The 14,736-nt window shown below is 46.9% G+C and overlaps 1 pseudogene; it reads left to right on the top strand.

Annotated features, from left to right (window-relative positions):
- The first annotated feature begins 235 nt into the window (after positions 1 to 235).
- Positions 236 to 14,736, top strand: part of LOC116936811 (hexokinase-2-like) — a 61,512-nt pseudogene continuing 47,011 nt past the window's right edge.

Below are 14,736 nucleotides of genomic sequence, written 5' to 3'. Positions count from 1 at the left end.
GTGACAGCTGTTGTAGGTACAGGTGACACAGCACTCACAGGTACAGGTGCCAGCTGTTGTAGGTACAGGTGACACAGCACTCACAGGTACAGGTGCCAGCTGTTGTAGGTACAGGTGCCAGCTGTTGTAGGTACAGGTGACAGCTGTTGTAGGTACAGGTGACACAGCACTCACAGGTACAGGTGACAGCTGTTGTAGTTACAGGTGCCAGCTGTTGTAGGTACAGGTGACAGCTGTTGTAGGTACAGGTGACAGCTGTTGTAGGTACAGGTGACAGCTGTTGTAGGTACAGGTGACTCGTCGCCATGATCATCGCCTCGCACCTCATCGTGCAGTGCTTCACGGAGCTGTTCGAGGACGAGGGGGAGAAGGTGAGCAGTGTGGTGTAGTGTATAGTGTAGTGTAGTAGTGTGTAGTGTAGTGTGTAGTGTAGTGTGTAGTGTGTGTAGTGTGTGTGTAGTGTGTGTGTAGTGTGTGCAGTGTGTGTATTGTGTGTGTGTAGTGTGTGCAGTGTGTGTATTGTGTAGTGTGTGTGTGTAGTGTGTGTGTGTAGTGTGTGTGTGTAGTGTGTGTGTGTAGTGTGTGCAGTGTGTGTGTGTAGTGTGTGCAGTGTGTGTGTAGTGTGTGTGTGTAGTGTGTGTGTGTAGTGTGTGTATGTATAGTGTGTATGTGTAGTGTGTGTAGTGTGTGTAGTGTGGTAGTGTGTGTAGTGTGGTGTAGTGTGTGTGTAGTGTGGTGTAGTGTGTGTGTAGTGTGTGTGTGTAGTGTGTGTATGTATAGTGTGTATGTGTAGTGTGTGTGTAGTGTGTGTAGTGTGTATGTGTAGTGTGTGTAGTGTATGTGTGTAGTGTGTGTGTGTAGTGTGTGTATGTATAGTGTGTAGTGTAGTGTGTGTGTAGTGTGTGTGTGTAGTGTGTGTAGTGTGTATAGTGTGTGTGTGTAGTGTGTGTGTGTATGTGTAGTGTATGTATAGTGTGTATGTGTAGTGTGGTGTGTGTGTAGTGTGTATGTGTAGTGTATGTGTAGTGTGTGTAGTGTGTATGTGTAGTGTATGTGTAGTGTGTGTAGTGTGGTGTGTAGTGTGTGTAGTGTGCGTAGTGTGTATGTGTAGTGTGTATGTGTAGTGTGTATGTGTAGTGTGTGTAGTGTATGTGTGTAGTGTCTGTGTGTAGTGTGTGTGTGTATGTATAGTGTGTATGTGTAGTGTGGTGTGTGTGTAGTGTGTGTGTGTAGTGTGTGTAGTGTGTATAGTGTGTGTGTAGTGTGTGTGTAGTGTGTGTAGTGTGTGTGTAGTGTAGTGTGTGTGTAGTGTGTGTAGTGTGTGTAGTGTAGTGTGTGTAGTGTGTGTGTGTATTGTGTGTGTAGTGTGTATAGTGTGTGTGTGTAGTGTGTGTAGTGTATGTGTAGTGTGTGTATGTGTAGTGTATGTATAGTGTGTGTGTGTAGTGTGTGTGTAGTGTGTGTGTGTAGTGTGTGTGTGTAGTGTGTGTGTGTAGTGTGGGTTCTACGTGATGTGTGTGGTGTGTGTATAAGACATCAGCACTTGCCCCTACAGCCCTGCCAGAGGCTACCTGGGGTAGCTTTGTCTGTGTCTCAGCATTTGCCCTTACAGCCCTGCTAGAGGCTACCTGGGGGAACTTTGTCTGTGTCTCAGCACTTGCCCCTACAGCCCTTCTAGAGGCTACCTGGGGGAGCTTTGTCTGTGTCTCAGCACTTGCCCCTACAGCCCTGCTAGAGGCTACCTGGGGGAACTTTGTCTGTGTCTAGCACTTGCCCCTACAGCCCTGCTAGAGGCTACCTGGGTTAGCTTTGTCTGTGTCGCAGCACTTGCCCTTACAGCCCTGCTAGAGGCCACCTGGGGTAGCTTTGTCTGTGTCTCAGCACTTGCCCCTACAGCCCTGCTAGAGGCTACCTGGGGGAACTTTGTCTGTGTCTAGCACTTGCCCCTACAGCCCTGCTAGAGGCTACCTGGGTTAGCTTTGTCTGTGTCGCAGCACTTGCCCTTACAGCCCTGCTAGAGGCCACCTGGGGTAGCTTTGTCTGTGTGTGTGTTGCAGAGACTGCCACGTGGACTTACATCCGGTTCTAAAGTCGACTTAGTGTAAGGGAATGTGTGTGTCTGTGTGTGTGTCTGTGTGTGTGTGAGAGTGTGTGTGTGTGTCTGTGTGTGTGTGAGTGTGTGTGAGTGTGTGTGTGTCTGTGTGTGTGTCTGTGTGTGTGTCTGTGTGTGTCTGTGTGTGTGTCTGTGTGTGTGTCTGTGTATGTGTATCTGTGTGTGTAGTGGGTGGGTGTGGGTGTGTGTATCTGTGTGTGTGTCTGTGTGTGTGTGTATCTGTGTGTCTGTGTGTGTGTGTCTGTGTGTGTGTATCTGTGTGAGTGTGTGTCTCTGTGTGTGTGTATCTGTGTGTGTATCTGTGTGTGTGGGTGTGTCTGTGTGTGTGTGTCTGTGTGTGTCTGTGTATGTGTATCTGTGTGTGTAGTGGGTGGGTGTGTGTGTGTATGTGTGTGTGTCTGTGTGTGTGTCTGTGTGTGTGTGTATCTGGTGGTGTAGCGGTTAGCGCGCTGCGCTATGAACCTGGCGACCCGGGTTCGATTCCCGCTCACGGCCAACACCAGTGACGATTATCTGAACCGGTCCCGGGCCTCCCCTAGGTCGACTCAGCCTCAAATGAGTACCTGGTGCGGTGTGTAAACATTGCCACTAGGGAGACAAAGGCGGTCGGGCGTGGTGCTGGCCACCCACCCCCTCGTGTACCGTTCCGGCCTTCATAGGTGCTCGCTAACAGCACTTGCCCCTACAGTCTGTTAAGGCTATATGGGGGATCTTTGTTGTGTATCTGTGTGAGTGTGTGTGTCTGTGTGTCTGTGTGTCTGTGTGAGTGTGTCTGTGTGTCTGTGTGAGTGTGTCTGTGTGTCTGTGTGAGTGTGTCTGTGTGTCTGTGTCTGTGTGTCTGTGTGTCTGTGTCTGTGTGTGTGTCTGTGTCTGTGTGTGTGTCTGTGTCTGTGTGTGTGTCTGTGTGAGTGTGTGTGTCTGTGTGAGTGTGTGTGTCTGTGTGAGTGTGTGTGTCTGTGTGAGTGTGTGTGTCTGTGTGAGTGTGTGTGTCTGTGTGTGTGTCTCTGTGTGTGTGTCTCTGTGTGTGTGTATCTGTGTGTGTGGGTATGTCTGTGTGTGTCTCTGTGTGTGTCTCTGTGTGTGAGTCTGTGTGTGTGGGGTGATGTGTGTATGTGGATGTGTGTGTGGGGGTGTGTGTGTGGGGGTGTGTGTGGGGGTGTGTGTGTGAGTATGTGGGTTTGTGTGAGTGTGTGTCTCTGTGTGTGTGTGTGTGTCTGTGTGTGTGTCTGTGTGTGTGTGGGTGTGTGTGGGGGGGTGTGAGTCTGTGTGTGTGGGGTGTGTGTGTGTGGGTGTGTGTGTGTGTGGGTGTGTGTGTGTCTTTAGTAGTAGTAGTAGTGTCCGGGTAAAACTACGTGGCCGGAAGTCAGAGCCATTCCCTGTACACCTTGGGGTGCGACAGGGATGTCCTCTGGCTCCCACATTATTTAACATCTATTTTGACCACGTAGTTCATGAAGCGTTCAATAGCTGTACCGGGGGAATCTCCATATGGTACAGTTATAATGGGAGGCTGATCGATGCCCGGGTGCGGCCAAGGGATGGCTCCCTATTGCTCAACCACGTTATGTATGCCGATGATTTGGTAATAGCTGCTCATTCAGAGGAGTTGGAGACGCTGCTGCAGAGACTGGAGCGTGCTACTAAGAGATGGGGCCTTACCATCAGCCCCACCAAAACTAAGCACCTGCCTGGGTATTTTGTACCATCGGACACTCCACCCCCACAACTCCCAATCGGTGATGGGGCAGTTGTGGAGAGAGTGGAGAGTTTCCCATACCTGGGCAGTGTGCTTATGACTGGCTCCAGTTTAACAGCAGAGGTCTCACTCCGAATCAGTCGAGCGGCAATATCTTTTCATCGGTTGCGTAACGCTGTGTGGAAGCTACCTGGTCTGTCGCTCCGCACTAAGCTTCAGGTCTTCTCGGCCACGGTCATTCCCTCCCTTCTCTACGCTTATGAAACGTGGACCCCCTTAATGGAACATCTTCGCCGGTTAGAAACATTCAGGGTGGCCTGCCTACGATCCATCCTGGGTTTAACCAGGCTGGATTGTGTGAGGAGCTCACAAATCCTTGAAAGATCTGGGCAAGGTCCCATCGGTGAGCTCCTCCGGCGGGGAAGGCTGCGATGGCTGGGTCATGTAGCCCGCATGCCCAGCCACCGCATGCCGAAACAGCTTTTGTTCAGGAGGACGTGGAGCTGAGTGGACTTACTGATGACTGGTACTTGTACTGACACCACTACTACTACTGACACTACTACTGACACTACTACTACTGACACTACTACTACTACTGACACTACTACTGACACTACTACTGACACTATTACTACTGACACTATTACTACTGACACTACTACTGACACTACTACTGACACTACTACTACTACTGACACTACTACTACTACTGACACTACTACTACTGACACTACTACTGCTACTGACACTACTACTACTACTACTGACACAACTACTACTACTACTGACACTACTACTACTGACACTACTACTACTACTGACACTACTACTACTACTGACACTACTACTACTACTGACACTACTACTACTGACACTACTACTACTACTGACACTACTACTACTACTGACACTACTACTACTGACACTACTACTGACACTACTACTACTACTTATACCACTACTACTACTACTGACACTACTACTACTACTGACACTTCTACTGACACTATTACTACTACTGACACTACTACTACTGACACCACTATTACTACTGACACTACTACTACTACTGACACTACTACTACTGACACTACTACTACTGACACTACTACTACTGACACTACTACTACTGACACCACTACTACTACTGACACTACTACTACTGACACTACTACTACTACTGACACTACTACTACTGACACTACTACTACTGACACTACTACTGACACCACTACTACTACTGACACTACTACTACTACTGACACCACTACTACTACTGACACTACTACTACCACTACTACTACTACTGACACCACTACTACTGACACTACTACTACTGACACTACTACTACTGACACTACTACTACTACTGACACTACTACTACCACTACTACTACTACTGACACTACTACTACTGACACTACTACTACTACTGACACCACTACTACTGACACTACTACTGACACCACTACTACTACTACTGACACTACTACTACCACTACTACTACTACTGACACTACTACTACTGACACTGCTACTACTGACACTATTACTACTGACACTACTACTACTGACACTACTACTACTGACACTACTACTACTACTGACACCACTACTACTACTGACACTACTACTACTGACACTACTACTACTGACACTGCTACTACTACTACTACTGACACTACTACTGACACTACTACTACTGACACTACTACTACTGACACTACTACTACTGACATCACTACTACTACTGACACTACTACTACTGACAACTACTACTACTGACACTACTACTACTGACACTGCTACTACTACTACTACTGACACTACTACTGACACTACTACTGCTGACACTACTACTACTGACACTACTACTACTGACACCACTACTACTACTACTGACACTACTACTACCACTACTACTACTACTGACACTACTACTACTGACACTGCTACTACTGACACTATTACTACTGACACTACTACTACTGACACTACTACTACTGACACTACTACTACTACTGACACCACTACTACTACTGACACTACTACTACTGACACTACTACTACTGACACTGCTACTACTACTACTACTGACACTACTACTGACACTATTACTACTGACACTATTACTACTGACACTACTACTGACACTACTACTGACACTATTACTACTGACACTACTACTACTACTGACACTACTACTACTACTGACACTACTACTACTGACACTACTACTGCTACTGACACTACTACTACTACTACTGACACAACTACTACTACTACTGACACTACTACTACTGACACTACTACTACTACTGACACTACTACTACTACTGACACTACTACTACTACTGACACTACTACTACTGACACTACTACTACTACTGACACTACTACTACTACTGACACTACTACTACTGACACTACTACTGACACTACTACTACTACTTATACCACTACTACTACTACTGACACTACTACTACTACTGACACTTCTACTGGCACTATTACTACTACTGACACTACTACTACTGACACCACTATTACTACTGACACTACTACTACTACTGGCACTACTACTACTGACACTACTACTACTGACACTACTACTACTGACACTACTACTACTGACACCACTACTACTACTGACACTACTACTACTGACACTACTACTACTACTGACACTACTACTACTGACACTACTACTACTGACACTACTACTGACACCACTACTACTACTGACACTACTACTACTACTGACACCACTACTACTACTGACACTACTACTACCACTACTACTACTACTGACACCACTACTACTGACACTACTACTACTGACACTACTACTACTGACACTACTACTACTACTGACACTACTACTACCACTACTACTACTACTGACACTACTACTACTGACACTACTACTACTACTGACACCACTACTACTGACACTACTACTGACACCACTACTACTACTACTGACACTACTACTACCACTACTACTACTACTGACACTACTACTACTGACACTGCTACTACTGACACTATTACTACTGACACTACTACTACTGACACTACTACTACTGACACTACTACTACTACTGACACCACTACTACTACTGACACTACTACTACTGACACTACTACTACTACTGACACTGCTACTACTACTACTACTGACACTACTACTGACACTACTACTACTGACACTACTACTACTGACACTACTACTACTGACATCACTACTACTACTGACACTACTACTACTGACACTACTACTACTGACACTGCTACTACTGACACTACTACTACTACTGACACTACTACTACTACTGACACTACTACTACTGACACTACTACTACTACTACTGACACTACTACTCACACTACTACTACTACTGACACTACTACTACTGACACTACTACTACTGACACTACTACTACTACTGACACCACTACTACTACTGACACTATTACTACTGACACTACTACTACTGACACTACTACTACTGACACTACTACTACTACTGACACTACTGCTACTGACACTACTACTACTGACACTACTACTGACACTACTACTATTGACACTACTACTACTACTGACACTACTACTACTGACACTACTACTACTACTGACACAACTACTACTGACACTATTACTACTGACACTACTACTACTAACACTACTACTACTGACACTACTACTACTACTGACACTACTACTACTACTGACACTGCTACTACTGACACTATTACTACTGACACTACTACTACTGACACTACTACTACTGACACTACTACTACTACTACTGACACCACTACTACTACTGACACTGCTACTACTGACACTGCTACTACTGACTACTGCTACTACTGACACTACTACTACTGACACTACTACTACTACTGACACTACTACTACTGACACTACTACTACTACTGACACTACTACTACTGACACTACTACTACTACTGACACTACTACTACTGACACTGCTACTACTGACACTATTACTACTGACACTACTACTACTGACACTACTACTACTGACACTACTACTACTACTGACACCACTACTACTACTGACACTGCTACTACTGACACTGCTACTACTGACACTACTACTACTGACACTACTACTACTGACACTACTACTACTGACACTACTACTACTAACACCACCACTACTACTGACACTACTACTACTGACACTACTACTACTGACACTACTACTACTGACACTACTACTACTACTGACACTACTACTACTGACACTACTACTACTAACACCACCACTACTACTACTGACACTACTACTACTGACACTACCACTACTACTACTGACACCACTACTACTACTGACACTACTACTACTGACACTACTACTACTGACACTACCACTACTACTACTGCCACCACTACTACTACTGACACAACTACTACTGACACTACTACTACTGACACTACTACTACTATTGACACTACTACTACTGACACTACTACTACTACATTACTACTACTGACACTACTACTACTGACACTACTACTACTGACACTACTACTACTGACACTACTACTACTACTGACACTACCACTACTACTACTGACACTACTACTACTGACACTACTACTACTACTGACACTACTACTACTGACACTACTACTACTACACTACTACTACTGACACTACTACTACTACTGACACTACTACTACTGACACTACTACTACTGACACTACTACAACTACTGACACCACTACTACTACTGACACTATTACTACTGACACTACTACTACTACTGACACTACTACTACTACACTACTACTACTGACACTACTACTACTGACACTACTACTACTGACACTACTACTACTGACACTACTACAACTACTGACACCACTACTACTACTGACACTATTACTACTGACACTACTACTACTACTGACACTACTACTACTGACACTACTACTACTGACACTACTACTTCTACTGACACCACTACTACTACTGACACTGCTACTACTGACACTGCTACTACTGACACTACTACTACTGACACTACTACTACTGACACTACTACTACTGACACTACTACTACTAACACCACCACTACTATTACTACTGACACTACTACTACTGACACTACTACTACTGACACTACTACTACTGACACTACTACTACTACTGACACCACCACTACTACTACTGACACTACCACTACTACTACTGACACCACTACTACTACTGACACTACTACTACTGACACTACTACTACTGACACTACCACTACTACTACTGACACCACTACTACTACTGACACTACTACTACTGACACTACTACTACTGACACTACTACTACTACTACTGACACTACTACTACTGACACTACTACTACTACATTACTACTACTGACACTACTACTACTGACACTGACACTACTACTACTGACACTACTACTACTACTGACACTACCACTACTACTACTACTGACACTACTACTACTACTGACACTACTACTACTGACACTACCACTACTACTACTACTGACACTACTACTACTGACACTACTACTACTGACACTACCACTACTACTACTGACACAACTACTACTGACACTACTACTGACACTACTACTACTACTGACACTACTACTACTGACACTACTACTACTACTGACACTACTAATACTACTACTGACACTACTACTACTGACACTACTACTACTGACACTACTACTACTACTGACACTACTACTACTGACACTACTACTACTGACACTACTACTACTGACACTACTACCACTACTACTGACACTACTACTACTGACACTACTACTACTACTGACACTACTACCACTACTACTGACACTACTACTGCTGACACTACTACTACTACTGACACTACTACTGACACTACTACTACTGACACTACTACTACTGACACTACTACTACTGACACTACTACCACTACTACTGACACTACTACTACTGACACTACTACTACTACTGACACTACTACCACTACTACTGACACTACTACTACTGACACTACTACTACTACTGACACTACTACTACTGACACTACTACTACTGACACTACTACAACTACTGACACCACTACTACTACTGACACTATTACTACTGACACTACTACTACTACTGACACTACTACTACTGACACTACTACTACTGACACTACTACTACTGACACTACTACTACTGACACTACTACTACTGACACTACTACTACTGACACCACTACTACTGACACTACTACTACTGACACTACTACTGACACTACCACTACTACTACTGACACCACTACTACTACTGACACCACTACTACTGACACTACCACTACTACTACTGACACTACTACTACTGACACTACTACTACTACTACTGACACTACTACTGCTGACACTACTACTACTACTGACACTACTACTACTGACACTACTACTACTGACACTACTACTACTGACACTACTACTACTGACACTACTACCACTACTACTGACACTACTACTACTGACACTACTACTACTACTACTACTGACACTACTACCACTACTACTGACACTACTACTACTGACACTACTACTACTACTGACACTACTACTACTGACACTACTACTACTGACACTACTACTACTGACACTACTACAACTACTGACACCACTACTACTACTGACACTATTACTACTGACACTACTACTACTGACACTACTACTACTGACACTACTACTACTACTACTACTGACACTACTACTACTGACACTACTACTACTACTACTGACACTACTACCACTACTACTGACACTACTACTACTGACACTACTACTACTACTAACACTACTACTACTGACACTACTACTACTGACACTACTACTACTACTACTGACACCACTACTACTACTGACACTACTACTACTGACACTACTACTACTGACACTACTACTGACACTACTACTACTACTGACACTATTACTACTGACACTACTACTACTACTGACACTACTACTACTACTGACACTACTACTACTACTAACACTACTACTACTGACACTACTACTACTACTGACACTACTACTGACACTACTACTACTACTGACACTACTACTACTACTACTGACACCACTACTACTACTGACACTACTACTACTGACACTACTACTACTGACACTACTACTGACACTACTACTACTACTGACACTACTACTACTGACACTACTACTACTGACACTACTACTACTGACACTACTACTGACACTACTACTACTACTGACACTACTACTACTGACACTATTACTACTGACACTACTACTACCACTACTACTACTACTGACACTACTACTACTACTGACACTACTACTACTGACACTACTACTACTGACACTACTACTGACACTACTACTACTACTGACACTACTACTGACACTACTACTACTACTGACACTACTACTACTGACACTACTACTGACACTGCTACTGCCGCTGCTGCTGCAGGTGGAGCGTCTGCTACGGGACCTGGTGCTGTCGGACGAGCAGTTGCTGAGCGTGTCGCAGCGTCTGGCGGGGGAGATGGAGCGCGGCCTGAGCCGTCAGAGCCACGCCGGCGCTACGGTGAAGATGCTGCCCACGTTTGTGAGGTCCACGCCGGACGGCACGGGTACACGGAGACACGTGGCACCGCCACCAGCGCCGACACCGCCGCCACTACTGACACCAGCGCCGACACCACCACCACCACTACTACCGCCGACACCACCACCATCACTACCACTACTGCCACCACCACCACCACTACCACCACCACTACCACTACTGCCACCACCACCACCACCACTACCACCACCACCAGTACCACCACCACCACTACCACTACTGCCACCACCACCACCACCACTACCACCACCACCACTACCACTACTGCCACCACCACCACTACCACCACCACCACTACCACCACCACCACTACCACTACTGCCACCACCACCACCACTACCACCACCACTACCACTACTGCCACCACCACCACCACCACTACCACCACCACCAGTACCACCACCACCACTACCACTACTGCCACCACCACCACCACTACCACCACCACCACTACCACTACTGCCACCACCACCACTACCACCACCACCACTACCACCACCACCACTACCACTACTGCCACCACCGCCACCACCACTACCACCGCCACCACCACTACCACCACTACCACCACTACCACTACTGCCACCACCGCCACCACCACTACCACCACCACCACTACCACCACCACTACCACTACTACCACCAACACCACTACCACTACTGCCACCACCGCCACCACCACCACCACCACTGCCGACACCACCACCAGCTGGGCAGTCGGCCAGCCGGCTCCCTCTCCTCTCTCTCCTCCCTCCCCAAGTGATCCACCAACTCCTCTAGGCAACTCGCCAAGACAAACCCTGGGCAGTGAGAGAGTGGTGGGTGAGTGAGTGGGTGAGTGAGTGGGTGAGTGGGTGAGTGAGTGGGTGAGTGAGTGAGTGGGTGAGTGAGTGAGTGAGTGGATGAGTGAGTGGGTGGGTGAGGGAGTGAGTGGGTGAGGGAGTGAGTGGGTGGGTGAGTGAGTGGGTGAGTGGGTGGGTGAGGGAGTGAGTGGGTGGGTGAGTGAGTGGGTGAGTGGGTGGGTGAGGGAGTGAGTGGGTGAGTGGGTGGGTGAGGGAGTGAGTGAGTGGGTGGGTGAGTGGGTGGGTGGGTGAGTGAGTGGGTGAGTGAGTGGGTGGGTGGGCGAGTGGGTGAGTGAGTGGGCGAGTGAGTGAGTGAGTGGGTGAGTGAGTGGGTGAGTGGGTGAGTGAGTGAGTGGGTGAGTGAGTGAGTGAGTGGATGAGTGAGTGGGTGGGTGAGGGAGTGAGTGGGTGAGGGAGTGAGTGGGTGGGTGAGTGAGTGGGTGAGTGGGTGGGTGAGGGAGTGAGTGGGTGGGTGAGTGAGTGGGTGAGTGGGTGGGTGAGGGAGTGAGTGGGTGAGTGGGTGGGTGAGTGAGTGAGTGAGTGGATGAGTGAGTGGGTGGGTGAGGGAGTGAGTGGGTGGGTGAGTGGGTGGGTGGGTGAGTGAGTGAGTGGGTGGGTGGGCGAGTGAGTGAGTGAGTGGGCGAGTGGGTGGGTGAGTGGGTGGGTGAGTGAGTGGGTGGGTGGATGGGTGGGTGGGTGAGTGAGTGAGTGAGTGGGTGGGTGAGTGGGTGGGTGGGTGGGTGAGTGAGCGAATGAGTGAGCGAATGAGTGAGCGAGTGAGTGAGCGAATGAGTGAGCGAGGGAGTGAACGAGTGAGTGAGTGAACGAGCGAGCGGACTTAGTCAAACAAAAACGACGTTCTTCCTCTGCTCTTCTGCCTCCCCCCCCCGTGCCCCCCACCCCCGTGCCCCCCACCCCCGTGCCCCCCACCCCCCGTGCCCCCCACACTCCACACCTTCCTCAGAGAGTGGAGACTTCCTGGCGCTGGACCTGGGCGGCACCAACTTCCGGGTGCTGCGCGTGACTGCGATGCCCACGGACGGTCGGCGTCGGGTGGAGATGCAGAGCGAAGTTTACCCCATCCCTACACTCGCCATGCAGGGGTCAGGCCGCCAGGTGGCTAACACAATATACACTACACTATACACTACACACGAAGTTTACCCCATCCCTACACTCGCCATGCAGGGGTCAGGCCGCCAGGTGGCTAACACACAATATACACTACACTATACACTACACACGAAGTTTACCCCATCCCTACACTCGCCATGCAGGGGTCAGGCCGCCAGGTGGCTAACACACTATACACTATACACTACACTATACACTACACTATACACTACACTACACTATACACTACACTATACACTACACTATACACTACACTATACACTACACTATACACTACACTATACACTACACTATACACTACACACGAAGTTTACCCCATCCCTACACTCGCCATGCAGGGGTCAGGCCGCCAGGTGGCTAACACACACTATACACTACACTATACACTACACTATACACTACACTATACACTATACACTACACTATACACTACACACGAAGTTTACCCCATCCCTACACTCGCCATGCAGGGGTCAGGCCGCCAGGTGGCTAACACACACTATACACTACACTATACACTACACTATACACTACACTATACACTACACTATACACTACACTATACACTACACACGAAGTTTACCCCATCCCTACACATGCCATGCAGGGGTCAGGCCGCCAGGTAAGTAACACACAATATACACTACACTATACACTACACTATACACTACACTATACACTATACACTACACTATACACTACACTACACACTATACACATACACTATACACTACACTATACACTACACTATACACTACACACGAAGTTTACCCCATCCCTACACTCGCCATGCAGGGGTCAGGCCGCCAGGTGGCTAACACACACTATACACTACACTATACACTACACTATACACTACACTATACACTATACACTACACTATACACTACACACGAAGTTTACCCCATCCCTACACTCGCCATGCAGGGGTCAGGCCGCCAGGTGGCTAACACACACTATACACTACACTATACACTACACTATACACTACACTATACACTATACACTACACTATACACTACACTATACACTACACACGAAGTTTACCCCATCCCTACACATGCCATGCAGGGGTCAGGCCGCCAGGTAAGTAACACACAATATACACTACACTATACACTACACTATACACTACACTATACACTATACACTACACTATACACTACACTACACACTATACACATACACTATACACTACACTATACACTACACTATACACTACACACGAAGTTTACCCCATCCCTACACATGCCATGCAGGGGTCAGGCCGCCAGG

Source organism: Petromyzon marinus, unplaced genomic scaffold (genome assembly GCF_048934315.1).
Source record: "Petromyzon marinus isolate PM22_M1 ecotype Great Lakes invasive population unplaced genomic scaffold, UKy_Petmar_22M1.pri1.0 PM_Scaffold_73, whole genome shotgun sequence".
NCBI classification, from domain to species: Eukaryota; Metazoa; Chordata; class Hyperoartia; order Petromyzontiformes; family Petromyzontidae; genus Petromyzon; species Petromyzon marinus.
This window is presented reverse-complemented; position numbering and strand designations above follow the sequence as displayed.